Raw genomic sequence first — 15,483 nt, 5'->3', positions numbered from 1 at the left:
ATATGGGGGAAACCATTTATTTACAAAAGCACAAAGAAAGGAGGGCATCCCATATCAACAGCACACTGGCTGCATTAATACAGCAAGCAGATCACAAGGTAGTTTACAGAAATCAAAAAATGCGAAACAACAACAAACAGTAAACCCTAAGCAGTTATTTTTTAAAAAAATCCAGCATTTATTCCTTTAATTAATTGCATCTGGCCTTCCTGCAACATGGGTCTTTAAGAAAGTGGCTAGCAAAGTAATGTACTTGCATGAACAAACACTGGAAAGAAAATGCTGAATTTGTAAATCCCTTTGATGCCTTAAGTTACAAATACATAATGATGGCACTCTCAAACCATATAGATAGTTCCCTAACTGAAAGTAGCTGCTTGCTTGCAACTGCAGACTACCCAAGAGAAACACTATTCAAGAAAGCAAACCAGTTAGTTTCTCCATCTCTTCAATACGTTCTGAAAACACTATTACTGGATCTAACAGCATCAGCTGTACCATCAAGGGCTTAGCATGGCATATGGGGTCTGAGCTGCATATTTCTGTACACATTGCAGCATGCAGAACATTTATTTGCCTGCATAACCACTAATTTAATATATGAAATCTGACAGCAACGCTTCCTGGCAGTGGAAATGGAAGCATGAATGATTGAACTACCACTGAGCTACGATTCTTCCCATCCCTCCTGTTCTTTTCACTGGTTTGTGATATTTAAAGGGCAAGGTCTCTGTGTCCCTCTGCAGTCAGATGTGCAAGCTGCCAATGCAGGGGCACATTGCACATTTGACCATGAGAAGAAAGTACATCCTTTCTTGCAATACACAAAGAGCTTAGCAAATAATGCACATAAGCATTATTAAAGAGAACACACACTGCCCCGTGCTTCCCCTTCAAGCCTCTCTCAAGAAGCCCTGTGCCACTCAAAGCTTCAGAGGCCCACAGGGCTCCACTTGCCCCCAGCAGCCCCATCACAGCAGCGCAGGAGACTTGCCATCTAAAACAACCAACAAATGTGTCGTCGTCGTCATCCCCGGAAGCCTCCATTCTCTTTTCTCCTCTATTTTTCTGCCTCACTAATCCTTAAGCAAGTTGGAGCTATGCAAGAGCAGTGCCGCTGTTTCTTTTCTTTTTCCTTAACTTGCTCTGAAATCTAATTTTCTTCATACAAAGATTACCATAATAAAGGACAAAAGTAGAAAGGACCTAACAGAAGCAGAAGACATCAAGAAGAGGTGGCAGGAATACACAGAGGAATTATCCCAGAAAGATATGGAGGTCTCGTACACCCCAGGTAGTGTGGCTGCTGACCTTGAGCCAGACATCTTGGAGAGTGAAGTCAAAGGGGCCTTAGAAAGCACTGCTAAGGGAGGAAGGGTGGGAGGGGGAGGGGGAGGGGCGAAGGGAAGAAAGGCCTTACTCCTTCTTTGGGGCTACCAGGCTGAACTGCTACAGTGAAGCAACAATGGGAAGGATTCCCTTCTCAGGATCTCAGCTCCTCCTGACTCTAATCTAGGCCCTGTGCATACTTTGTCCCAGTAGCACTTTCTCCTTTGTGCCTCTGTTCTTCTACCTCATATCTTCCTCCCACTCCACCCAAAAAGACCAAAGGTTGTAGAGCACTGAAGGGTCTCTTCACAGCCCTCGAACAATTTTCTTTTTCCCTCACAGAGACAGGACTGCGAGAGGGTTTAAACATCAACATCAACTTATCTGATCAGTGACAGAGGCTTCACTGCTACAAACACACCCACCCCTTTTACATAACACTATCAAAGAAAACGTCGAAGAATTGATGCTTTTGAATTATGGTGCTGGAGGAGACTCTTGAGAGTCCCATGGACTGCAAGAAGATCAAACCTATCCATTCTGAAGGAAATCAGCCCTGAGTGCTCCCTGGAAGGACAGATCGTGAAGCTGAGGCTCCAATACTTTGGCCACCTCATGAGAAGAGAAGAATCCTTGGAAAAGACCCTGATGTTGGGAAAGATGGAGGGCACTAGGAGAAGGGGACGACAGAGGACAAGATGGTTGGACAGTGTTCTCAAAGCTACGAACATGAGTTTGACCAAACTGCGGGAGGCAGTGCAAGACAGGAGTGCCTGGCGTGCTATGGTCCATGGGGTCACGAAGAGTCGGACACGACTAAACGACTAAACAACACAATCAAAGAAAACACTGACCTAGCTAAATATGGGTTGTTGCTTTTCAAAGCTGTCCCCTATCGAAAGAAATTCTACTCTTTGTGGAAGGTGCCATTCAACACCCTATCACCTAGTAAGTCTACCATCTGCTTTTTTCCAGGATTTGTTCTTAGGTTATTGTCACTAGATTGCGACCGGAACTGCATTTTTTCCAGTAGAAAGGGAAGCACAGTCAGTTTGCACTGCCACCTTAAATACGGTAACAGACCATTCTGCCATATGTTCTTGCCTCTATAATAGTGTGTGCATTGGTGGTGGGATTGATTCTGCTTTAGTTTGTTCTGCAATGCTTCCCCAATCCCACCTCATTATTGCTCTCCAGAGGGACTATAGTGAAACCAATGGTACAAAAATGAATCAGAACATTTGTGGTATAAAAAAGCTACAGGATTTCAGCAGGATGATGTGGGATATGCACAGAATGGAAATGAAGCAGCGTGACTGCCCCAAAACGTTTGCAAGTGCAAACAATATTGAAAGAAGGAACATGTGTGATCGTCTCAATTCCATCTTGAGAAAAAATCATGAATGCTCAATAAAAAGGATGTCTGGAAGGGCCCTTAAATACAGTATATGAAAATGTCCATGACCTACTTAGATGATTTCATAGAAAAACATTGTAAGCACCACTTGTATTCTGGGCATGTTTATAAAGAGGTTCCACTGGTCCACATTAAGCATGTTCTATGTTCTCACATTCCTTGCTGCATTGCAATACCAGCATCCCAACCTCTAGCAGGAAGAGGCCATGCTTCCATAATGGAACACATGGATGCTACAGTTTCACTTATGCTGGTCGGTGACTCATTTCCATTAGTATGATCCTGTTTCAAGGCAAAGCAAAACTTACATTCCATAGAACACTCAGTTTTTTATTTTAATTTTATTTTTAAACTGCCTCTATTGTAGATATTGTAATTTGAATTTTTAAAACCGATGTTCCTATTCTAACCCACTTTGCTAACAGTACCACACCTTTATTAAGAAGTAGTTACAGGTGGGTAGCCGTGTTGGTCTGACGCAGTCAAAACAAAATAAAAAAATCCTTCCAGTAGCACCTTAGAGACCAACTAAGCTTGTCATAGGTATGAGCTTCCGTGTGCATGCACACTTCTTCAGTGTATCTGAAGAAGTGTGCATGCACAGGAAAGCTCATACCTATGACAAACTTAGTTGGTCTCTAAGGTGCTACTGGAAGGATTTTATTAAGAAGGTGCACCAAGAACAGAAATCTCCTTTGAAAAAACATCCTAATGCCTCCCATCCAAAGCCACTGTTTCCCCCAAAATGGGTTACAAACCAAAAGATAAATTGAAGACACTCTGATCCAAGTACCAGGTGCCATGGTACAAGGGGGAAAGGGCACTCTGGCCTCATCCATAAGCCAAAATAATGGAGCCACCAATTGCTATTCAAGCAAAAACCACCAGCAAAAGAGGGTCAGCCTAGACCAGGGGTAGGCAACCTAAGGCCTGTGGGCTGGATGCAGCCCAGTTGCCTTCTCAATCCAGCCCGCGGATGGTCCGGGAATCAGCGTGATTTTACATTAGAAAGTGTCCTTTTATTTAAAATGCATCTCTGGGTTATTTGGGGGGCATAGAAATTCATTCATTCCCCCCCCCCAAATAGTCTGGTCCACAACATGGTCTGAGGGATGGTGGACCGGCCCACTGGCCTAGACTGAACTAGACATTAATGCCAACATAAAGCTCACTACTTTATTCTGGCCTTGAAAAACTGATGTCCCTTCTCTCCCTTCTTCCACATGCCTTCCCCTTATGTGTCCTGCCTATGTAGTTGGTATTCCTGACTAGTTTCTTGTTTGTATTTAATTGATGTGAGCTGCTTTGGGAGATACTTCTCTTAAAATGAACGATCAAAATAAAATGCAATACATAAATAAGGCAAGATAAATATTTGGGGAGCAGCAAACATCAAGATGGGGGGATTTAACCCTTTAAAGACGCTAAAGCAGACGACAGACTAGATCCATTTTGCCCAAAATTGTAAAGAGTCCTTCCCACATACATTGATCAGCTTGTTTTCCAGGTATCCTGTGAATTAATTATTTCAATACAGCTAAAAGTAGCATCACTGTAAATGGATGAGATATTGTAAACATGGCTTTGTCACCTCCCCAGCCTGAGTAAATGCTTATTTTCAACAACACCCTTATCTACTTCAGCTGCTCGCCATCTGTTTCAGTCTCCACAAAGCTAATATTTTTCACATTGGGAACCAGAAAAGGTGGTGGTGGGGAGATTATCTCTCTTGTTTTATAATTAACAGAACTATTTCAATTTGAGGTCATCCTGCCTGAACCCCTTCTCTGCCTGACAAGTTTGGTGTTGTTGTTTTTAAATGTGCAAACCTATTCGTCTTTGCCCATATGCACTAAGATCCTCAACTGACAGTAGAAATAATACATGCAAGCATTCACAACAGACAAGCCAATGTGGAGAGGGTTCCCCAACAACAGAACCGCCCTAGCCTGGTTAAGAGGAGACTGATATGATAGCCATAGTCAAGGGCTGCCACATGGAGGATGGAACAAGCTTGTTTTCTCCTGCTCTAGAGCAGGGGTCGGCAACGTGCAGCCCATGGGCTGGATGTGGCCCACGAAGACTGTTTTACCGGCCCACGAGCCGCCCTTGAACCAAGCTGCCTGCTCAGTGAGCCCCTCGCGCACCGTGCTAAACTGGCACAGCACAGTGTGGGGACTTGCTAAGTGGCGCTGGAAATTGCATCTGCACACGCATAGATACTGGAAATCGCCTCTGCGCATGTACAGATGCCGAAAAATAGCTTCTGCGCAAGTGCTATTTTCGGTGTCTGGGCATGTGCAGAAGCAATTTCCGGCACCATGGACATACGCAGATGCGATTTCCAGCGTCACGCTGCGCCAGTCTGGCCCACGGACGATCACCGTGGGAGTGATCTGGCCCATGGCCGGGTAAACCTTGCCGACCCCTGCTCTAGAGGGTAGGACCTGAACCAATGGATTCAAGTTACAAGAAAGGAGAGTCTGATTAAACATCAGGAAGGACTTTCTGACAGTAAGAGCTGTTTAACAGTAGAACAGACTCCCACAAGTGGTGGTGGAGACTCTCCTTCCTTGGAGGTTTTTAAGCAGAGGTCGGGAGGTCACCTGTCATGTGTGATCTAGCTGAGATTCCTGCATTGCAGGGGGATGGACTAGATGGCCCTTGGGGTCCCTTCCAACACTACAATTCTATTATTCTTCTTGACTAGTTCTGCCCTTGGGGAACTCCGTTCTTCTACAACTCTGGTGGGTGAAAGAGCAGCACTGGTGTATGCTTTATCAGAAAGTGGAAGCCACTGAAACACATCTGGGTTATTAACATGAAAAGAAATGGGACACTTGTGAAGGATTTTGGAAACAGCTCACTTCTCTGAAACTACCATTCGTGTTGAAACAAAAAGATAATGTCAAAAAGACACACTCCCATTTCCTTGAATGCTTTGCTTGGGCATACAAAACACTCAAGTAAAGATGTAAATGACACCAACATTTAGATAAATGGAAGTTAGAGTACTGATGAAAAATGCATCCTTTGGAGTTTTGATTCTGCAGAATGCAGTGGGAGTGGAAGGGATTTAACACCTCTTCTGTGCTCTCAGCAGCTTGTAGGATTGAACCCCCGAAACATGGGCCAGATACTAGATAATTCAAAAATAAATACATGCTTCTCCCACACACAGCTGTTTCATTTTATCTTCAATTTAGCAGCAAAAATAAGCACAAAGTTTCATATAACAGCGTATTTTACCATTCAAAGCCAGTTTGGGAAAAGCATTTAATGCAGGGGAAATTGAATACAAAGCTTTTTCTTGCTGTAAATGCATAGCTCTTGTTTGAAGGATCCAAGCATAGCACTAAATACACTGAAAATTCACAGTCCGAACATTATGACAAGTTGCCTTCTATCACAATTATGATGCATTTTGTCGGCTTCTGCCTGTTTTTCCTGTGAAGAGCATGGTGCAATGTCTGAATGGCCAGCCCAAGTGGCATTTCAGTATCACAATAATGAGCTTGGCTCAGCAAAGCTTCTCATTAAGCAACTTCTGCAGTTCAAACTGTAGTTCACTGTGAATTCAGTTTGGTGAGTCTCTCTACAAAAGTAGAATGGATCCACATGGCAGGCCTCTTAGCTTCTTTTTGATGGGGTCTCTAACACCAAAAGCCCCACCTGGGTTGGGGTGTTGAGAAGTGGAGGCCTTTGATGCCCCAGTAAGCCAGCAGTTCCTACTTTTAATTTCAGAAAAGGAAGAACCCTTAATCAACAAACAAAGAGGAACAATGTGGGGAGTGTTGAGGAAAACAGGCCCCAATGTAAAAACAAACGAAAAGCTGCCTCCAAAAGCTTGGATGAGGTCCACACTGTTCTATGACTCTGCAGACTGTATTTTGACTGGGTAGGAATTCAATACAACCCCCCCCCCCCAAAAAAAACAACCTCTCCTGGAGCAAATGGGAACTCCCCCCTCAATAGAAACTACAAATGTGGGGGCTTCAGTCTGGATCAGGACCACAACGGGTTCCAAAGGTTAAGGTCCTCTACACCTTATTTTAAGCCAGGCATCCCCAAACTTTGGCCCTCCAGATGTTTTGGACTACAATTCCCATCATCCCTGACCACTGGTCCTGTTAGCTAGGGATCATGGGAGTTGTAGGCCAAAACATCTGGAGGGCCACAGTTTGGGGATGCCTGTTTTAAGCCATAGTTAATGTTAGCTGCAGTTTTAGGACCAAGCAGAATTCTGTGTAGTTTGGTCCTAAAGGCAAAAGTGGAAACTTCCAAACTCTTCCAGAGAAAGGAGAGGAGGGACTGTGCAAGCCTATGCTTCACTGTGGTTCACTCCTGCTCCTGCACAACACACTAAACCACTGTTTAGTGTGAACACAGGCAGTGTTTATAAAGTGCTTTTCCAGTATGTATAAATTCCTTGACATATATCATCTCATTAACTCTTGTAAACAACCCAGTATTATCCACATTAAGGGTAGATGCAAGAGATGAGCAGACGAAACAGTGGCTTGCCTAAAAAGCCAGAATGAACTCAGAGTCAAGGTGAGGTATAACAGGGATTTCTTGCTCACTGCTAAGTTCCAAAGCAGGCCACCTCTCTAGTATAATCAGACTTGATAGTATGACTGGAATATGCCTCTTGGAAAACACACAAAACAAATCCACATCTAGTGCAGGAAAGAGTTTTGCAGCCAATTAAACTGTCCAGCTCCCCAATTCTAATCATGTTTACTCAGAAGCAAGAGCAGGCATACTTGGGACTATAGCTTTAGCTTGTTAACACTACATGCACAAACTTTTCCAGAAGTCTGCTTACTATTTCAAGAGGTCTATTAATCCTTAAGTGAAATTAAAATCGACAAGAACAAAACATGCAGCTGGTAGGTTTCATGCAAAGGGGGAAGCTGGGAAGGTGTGTGTGTTCAAGGGTAGCCTTTTGCTTCAGTACTGTACTCTAAATGTTCCCGTTACAATTTAAACTATTTCACTGCAACAATGAAGCCTAGAACGAAGTTTCCAGATGTGAACATCTGTTTCTCATTTTCTTCAGCCAAGAAAACATGAGGAAGATTAACGACTCCAAGCCCAGCAGTACCCAGACATAACAAGTAAAACCTAAGAATACTCTGGAGCGATAGTTGCTCACAAACCCTCAAAAGGTGATTTTCTGCCAAGTCCCTCGAGCACAGAAGTGGCACACACACACACACACACACACACACACACACACAACCCAGGTACACCCAACATGAAATTCAGTGCAACAGAATGCAAAGATCACAGTTTCTATTATAATAACTATGTTTATGACTGAAGGTGGTTAGTATTGCTGGGACACTACCCTGCCACACAGAAATCTAAAATTTGGTACATCTGTAGCCCAAAACATCATGATTACAAGAAACAAATGAAAGGCAGATGTCTTATCATCTTTCCCCCTAAAACACTGTGCGTGGGAGGGGGACATGAGCAGAGCTCCAAAATAGTAAAGATGCTTTCATACTAGTTAGAAAGCTATGATCTGGTGCACACACAGTCCCACAATCCTAGGAAATGCCTGTGAATCAATTCTTTTACAACCAACAATTAAAGCTAAAGGACATGATGCTTACCTCATAATTTAGCTTACTGCTCCTGCACTGAATAAGCCAAGCCATAAACAGGAACATGTAAGAGTTCACTAGTCCCTTCACACACTTGAATCAGAATTGGGGGGATTTCCAGTAACAATGATAAATACATTTCCAGAATGCAAGCTCGGTTTGTCCATATGCTTTATACCTCATTGTGCAACAGCGAGATTAGGACAAGATTGCTCAGGAGTGCCTGCTCCAACACGGTGAAGCTCGTTGTGCTCATTGGTTTTCCTTGGAGCTATGAGCAATGAAGCAGACTGCATGGCGAGAGAGGAAGTGGAAATGGCTCAAGACCCAATATCAAACCGACCAAACAGCAGTTAGAGTGTTTAACCGTATCATGTCATATGGCGATGAAGGTAGTGAAAAAGCCTCGCATCATGTCTTGCCTAGTAGAGCTCTGTCATGCAGTAAAAAAAAGTTGCTAACACCAGCTGTGATAAGTTTGCTGGGCAATTGGGGGACAAAATTGTTCACCTTCAAAAAAAAAACCAAAGTTTGCTCACCAATGATTCCTCAGGCCTTGGTCACCCTGATGAATGACCCTTTCCAGGGAACATGGAACCCCGTTGTTCCTGCCGAATCTCTCAGTGGCTTTTGACACCATTGGCCATTATCTCCTCCTCAACAATCTCTTGTGAATTGGGGGCTGTAAGTTTGGCTCTATGGTGATTCCATTCCTACATTCACACCAGATTTCAGAGGGTAGCATTTGGGGACTCTGTGTTTATCCCCCAACTTAGGTGCAGATTCATAAGTGTTGTAAGGCACCATTTTAAACCCAGTGCTGTTTAACGTCTATGTGAAGCCTTTGGGAGAAGTCATCAGAAGGTTTGGGGCTCTATTTCACCATTAAGTCTGAGTCAAGAGAGGATATGCACAAGCCAGGGTGGATAAAAATCAATGATTTTTTTTAAAAAATCAAAAAAAATCGGATTTTTTTGATTTAAATCGGATTTTTTTGATTTAAATCGATTTTTTTGATTTAAATTGGATTTTTTTAAATAAAATGCTTTTTGAGGAAAATATATTACCATCCAAAGGTTATTCCATCATGAAATAAAGATTAGTTTTTTAATTATGTAGAATAAGGTTGTATATGTTTAATTTTTGGGGTAAATAAATTCCATTAATCCAATCACAATGTCATGCTCTTCCAGAGGTTTTTGTAAGATTATTGGGCAGTTTCTCTGCCTACAAGTTATTATCACAGATGCTTGGTTTACTTTTGCAGTTCTCAAAGCTGAATTTGACTCAACAGAGATCACATGCCTCTTCTTCACAGCAAAAATGTTATATAACATGAACAGAGTTGAGAAAAAGACCTTAATCCTATTGTTCTACAAAGCTATGAATACAGAAACAACCCCTTCAGTGCTAAGTTTCAAGAAGTTCAGTGAATAGAATAGAAACAATATTTTTCTGATTGTTTGGAGTGGACAGTATTTAGGTTTTTCATGTGTAGGCTGAGCTGACAGTCTAAGTTTCTTAATATATATATATATATATATTGTTTTTGTTTAGCCAAATTAGTTAACAAACATGGATGTTTGTTTAAGCAAATAAGATATGCTGTAATGTTATTGTTTCAGTTGAATAAATCTATTTAAATTGTTATTATTAAGGTAATGATTATTTTTCTCCTTCCTAAGTACAACAGTAAAGTTGTCCAAATATGAATAACCTATTAAACTGGGGATAAAAAACTAATCTGAAAAGTTGTTATTCTAAAAATCTTCATCTACTTGCATATTAAAGTTATACCAGCAAGAATTAGTCTTTATGTAGAAAACTATGATTTAAATCAAGCCTTACTGACTAGTGATTTAAATCGTGATTTAAATCGTGATTTAAATCAGTTTGATTTAAATCAAATCCACCCTGGCACAAGCTGAAACAGGACACACTGGACACACTGGTGGACTTGATGTGGGTCATCAGATTGAAGCTTGCTAAGATAAAGACACGGCGGGTGAATGATCCCCAGGTTCAAGAACTGAGGACTTTGCCTGTTCTCAGTGGGGTTGCAGTCCCTTTGAAGGTACTGTATAGGTATGCAATTTAGGGGAGATTTGGTAACCATCTTTGAACAGTACACGGGCCTTTGTGTAAAAAAGTGCCTGCCTATCACGAGCTTAAGCTGGTGCGACATTTGACTGTGACACTGGTAATTTCATGTTTAGACTACTGCAATGTGCTCTACTTCCCTTGCAGCTAGTATAGAAGCTTCAACTGATGCAGAATGCAGTAGCCAGGGTGGTGAAGGGGGGGGGCTTAGTGGACACCCATCACACCAATGCTAAGGAATCTGCACTGGCTCCCTATTACCCACTAATTAAAAAAACCAAATGTCGTCCTTTTGTACTCCATATATATTTAAAGGCAGTTTCCACATTGGCATTTTAAAGTGTTTCCCCCTCAAATCTCAAAATGTGAGTCTCAAAAAAAAGAAGAAGATCTAGGTGACTGTCAAATTTGATTTTGGATGATGTCCAGTTTTTCCTTCTCAATTTCTTAACTACCGTGGTTTTATAATCAGGCTCCCATCCCCCAGCCAACCCATTAATTTCAGTTTACATTGCAGGTTGTAGGATATAACCAAATGCACAGGGAAACATGAAGTGCCATGGTCAAATCTTGGACCAGACACAACTCCTTATCCTTAACCATGTTTTGAGAGGATAAAACTGGGAGGGGAAGACTGAACTCCTTGGAGGAAGAATGGGACAAACCTTTAATAAAATAGTTCCTAATCAGTGATGTTTGTATATTGCCGCACAGTACCATGACGACATTATTATTTACATTTTACAGATGAGGAAGTGGAAAGAGCTGAGAAACAGTGATCTTCCCAAATTTAATGACTTTGAGGTTGAGCCAAAATTTGAAAAAACAGGCTTTCCTGTCTAGCGACCAAAACACTTGTTTGCTTGCTTCTCTCATCCCAACTCTCGAGTGCCCTTGAGAATTGCCTGCCATCTCCAAGCGGATCTGACCAAGCAGAAGAGAAAGAGCCAGAGAGAAGAGGAGAACTAAAGTGTTTAAATCCAGCTACAAATGAATGTAAGTTGCAGTGTCAGGTTGCAAGATCATGGGAGGGGCCCAGAACTATTTCCCCATCTGTATGCCGAGTTTAATAAAGCTCTTCACTCGCATGTATGTTACAAGCATGCCCAAGAGGCTTAATTAAAACACATTTATAAAGCACTTTATAACATTTTCCCAGATATGTAGGTGGTCCTCCCCTAGGCAAGGTCATGTCTCTAGCCACAGACAGACACCCCAATCCAGAAATCTTTTCCATGTGCGGAAGCGCTGATACTCAGAAAGCTCTCACAACAGCCTCTCTATTTTCTACACACACACACACACACACACACACACACACACACACACACACACACCACCCTCCCCCCCACCCCACCCCAAAGAGCCTGCTAGAGGTTGCACACATGGGTTGGCTCCCTCCACTGAAATAAATATGAAGCCCTAAGATTACAAGAGATCTATCTGAAACAGCATAGATCTCTGGGATTAGACACAGTGTACACTGTCAAAATCTAAAACTCCCAACTTTAGTGCACACTGACCAGGCTGAATGGTGTGTGTGTGTGTGTGTGTGTGTGTGTGTGTGTGTGTGTGTGTGTGTGTGTGTATATATATATATATATATATATATATATATATATATATATAACACCACATCGCTTACGGTAGGCAGCCAGGATCCATTAGGTCTTCACAAGATGACATTAATATCCTGAATTTCAATCACAGCCAACTGGGAACCAGATGTAAAACAAGGATAAGTACTTGTTGAGATCTGGGCAAACAAGGGAAGTGATAATGAACCAAAAGGGTCAAATTTAATTTGCAGATTCTAGTAATACTGAAAACATTGGGTTGTTTCCAATGCTAATCCTACTCAGAGTAGATTCATTGGAGCTAATGGACATTACTAACTTAATTAATTTAGATGGGTCTACTTTGAGTAGGATTAGCATTGGTTACAGCCCATTTAACAAATTTAGGTGATGCTTTATACATGTAGAGGTGGAACAAAGGTGCAATTCTCGCTATTCTCAATTTACAGAACACCACCTTGAATATACTGAATCAAAACTGGCTGAGAAATCCCAAAATGAAAAGGAAGGAATTTGTATTCCCCCCCCCACTCAGCTCCTTATTTCTGAATCTTGCCGATTATTCCAATCATATTTTCAAAGATGTATCTCCAAGCATGACTGTTACCAGATGAACACAGATTCTTTGGTGTTCTATGAAACCCACAAGAATAGATTTTATTTATTAAATGATTATCAGTCTGCTATTCATCAATACCAATTCCAGGGCAGAGTACAACATAAAATTATAAACAACCCAATCAATAAAAATAATCATACCCTTAAAGACATCAGCAAACAGAGGCAACTAACAGCTATTTAACACAGCTGAGAAAGCAAAAAATAGTCATTTATACAAAGATGTAAAATGCACTAAGTAATGCAGATATGCCTTAACCTGGCACTGGAACAACAATGACGTCACTACCAGACATGCATGTAAAAGGAAGGCATTCCATAAAAAGGGTACCAGCCACCACAAAGAAGGCTTTAGCCTCCAAACTTAGCCTAGGCCACTACCTCTCAAGCTTGACAAAACTGTGCTTTCTACAGTATTTAACTCAGTCATCTGTCCATTCTCACCCTAGATAAATTCCTCTTAAAAAAGGATAGTCAGAAGTGGAAATGGAATCTACAGGTAGATCTTTGGGTCATTTGCAGTAGCTTGTCCTGAAGCACCTGTATTCCAAGTTGAGAAACACTACAAAAATTGTTTATTTATGTTCTCAGGCTTCCTCAAGACTACAGAAAGCTAGCAAAATTAGCAGGCAATAAAATAATATTTCATAATGGCTAGCTTGCTGGGGACCGAGGGAGGGTGGGGAACAGCAGAAGACTGGCAACCCACACAAACATTTTAAGACAAGACAGACACAAGATATCGGAAACTTCTGTGAAGCCAGGAGAAAAGATGCTACCATTTAGTGCAATTGCAGTAGTTATGAAATAAAAGCTATTAGAGACCAAATCTGGATGTTATCCAACAGAAAATGACCTCTCCAAGTTCAAAAATGTTAGGGACAAGGTCCCCATTTAGTAGCTAGAAGAGGTATTTACCCAATTAACTATAATAACTAGGAGACTCATGAAAGAAGTCATTGCAGAGGATCTCTCAATATAGCACTGAAGTCCTCAAGTTCAGAAAGCCTGTGTGACTCATATTCAATATGGCAAATCTCATCCCTGTCTCCCCCTCACTTTAGAATGGAAAAAAGAATGAGACGGAAAAAGAACACTATAGATACTGTTCAGAAAATGAGGGTAATGGCGTATAGATCAGGATTTTGCCAAACTTCTGAGTTCTTTGACCCCCTCAATGAGCTTATAACGTTGTCATTGATCCCAACCCAGATTCTTTGGGTTCTAAATGAAAAAAGTCAATAAATATGAATATATAATCAGCATTTATTGATCATCAGTCATCACTACTAGGAATGATAAAATGAAAAAAAAGGAAGTAAAACAATAAAGCAGCATGGTCTGATAATACTATTGTATTGTGGGATCCTTTTATTAAGTACAGAAATTCCTCATTGGCAATGGAGGTATACTCTGAACATGCTCGTGTCCCTTATTCTGAAGCTCATGGTTCCTAATTAAATGCTTTGCACTGTATCTTGTAAACCTCATTTCTACTATCTTTTTTACCCCCTTTCAGCCTCTAGGCAACAGGTTTCCAAACTTTTCATGTTGGTGACACACTTTTTAGATATGCATCCCTTCGCAACACAGTAATTCAGATTTACTAGCAAAATGGAGGTTAAACTAGCCCCCTTCCAACCCCAGGAGGAATACAGGGAACGTTCATGCAACACACCTACACACAGCAGCCGAGACACTAACATGTTGCGACACACAGTTGGGAAAGCTCTGGTCTAGGCCTTTATTCACCCCATGCACAGTCCCATTGCTCAAGGGGGTCAATAACAACCATTTTGGGAAACGCTGGTCTAGGTGATATTTATTCTTTGAAGAGTCAAGCTGGTATGAAAAGCTGAGAAGTAGCACATGCCCACAGAGAACATATTATTTTTAAAAAATGGAGAGAAAAAGCACAACACAGCTTTTAAATGTACATTTAGAAAGTCACGTTTAATTAACCAGAGAACACACAGTCAAGAAAATTACATGCAAAGGTATTGACCTGGGGTGAGAAAAAAGTTGCACTACAAGGTCAACTTTCCTTGACGAGAACCAGCAGAGTCACTAAACATCAAGGAAAAGTTGTGCTCTTTGAAAATCCCAGATGTAAAGCAAAGTGCTGCAAACAAGTCTGCCTCCAAAATGCAGGCTGGTCCACCACGGGAGCTTCTTCACCAAAAGTTATTTTTGGTGGTGGCCTCGTGCAGCAAGCAACAAGCAAAACGATGGGAAATATATAAAAAGGAATATGCTTATGGAGAAGGCTCTAGTGAAATGGGAGGCAAAATGGACCCACAAAGGAACAAGAGGGATGTATCAGCATGCTTGGACAGAGGGGGAAAGAAGGCACTCCCCCACCAAAAAGAAAAAGCCCCAATGGAGGAAAGCGGTGGAGGTTTCTAAGCAGAGGGTGGGTGGCCAGCTTTCGGGGATGCAAAGCTGCAATTCCTGCATTACATGGTGTTGGACTAGATCAGGCATCCCCAAACTGCAGCCCTCCAGATGTTTTGGCCTACAACTCCCATGATCCCTAGCTAAGAGGACCAGTGGTCAGGGATGATGGGAATTGTAGTCCAAAACATCTGGAGGGCCGAAGTTTGGGGATGCCAGGACTAGATGATCCTTGGGGTCACTTCAAATTCGACAATTCTGTGACAGCATTCTCAGTTGCCATGGACAACCAAGTGTCAATTTTTTGGGGGAGGGGGGATTGCTATGTTCAAGAGGAGCATGTTTTGCTGACAGCCATTGCTGACCCCCAGTAGGGGCATTACCATTAGGGGTCTTTTTTTAGTTTGAGGTTTTTATTTTGGAGAAAAGGCAA

At 41.8% G+C, this 15,483-nt stretch overlaps 1 protein-coding gene across 9 annotated transcripts in view; it reads right to left on the bottom strand.

Moving 5' to 3' along the window:
• CBFA2T2 (CBFA2/RUNX1 partner transcriptional co-repressor 2) overlaps window positions 1-15,483 on the bottom strand; it is a 70,760-nt gene that overhangs the window by 21,160 nt on the left and 34,117 nt on the right. The window lies entirely within an intron of this gene.

The sequence above is a fragment of the Zootoca vivipara genome, chromosome 7 (assembly GCF_965207765.1).
Source record: "Zootoca vivipara chromosome 7, rZooViv2.hap1.1, whole genome shotgun sequence".
In the NCBI taxonomy this organism is placed as follows: domain Eukaryota; kingdom Metazoa; phylum Chordata; class Lepidosauria; order Squamata; family Lacertidae; genus Zootoca; species Zootoca vivipara.
The sequence above is the reverse complement of the archived record's forward strand: the minus strand, read 5'-3'. Positions and strand labels throughout refer to the sequence as shown.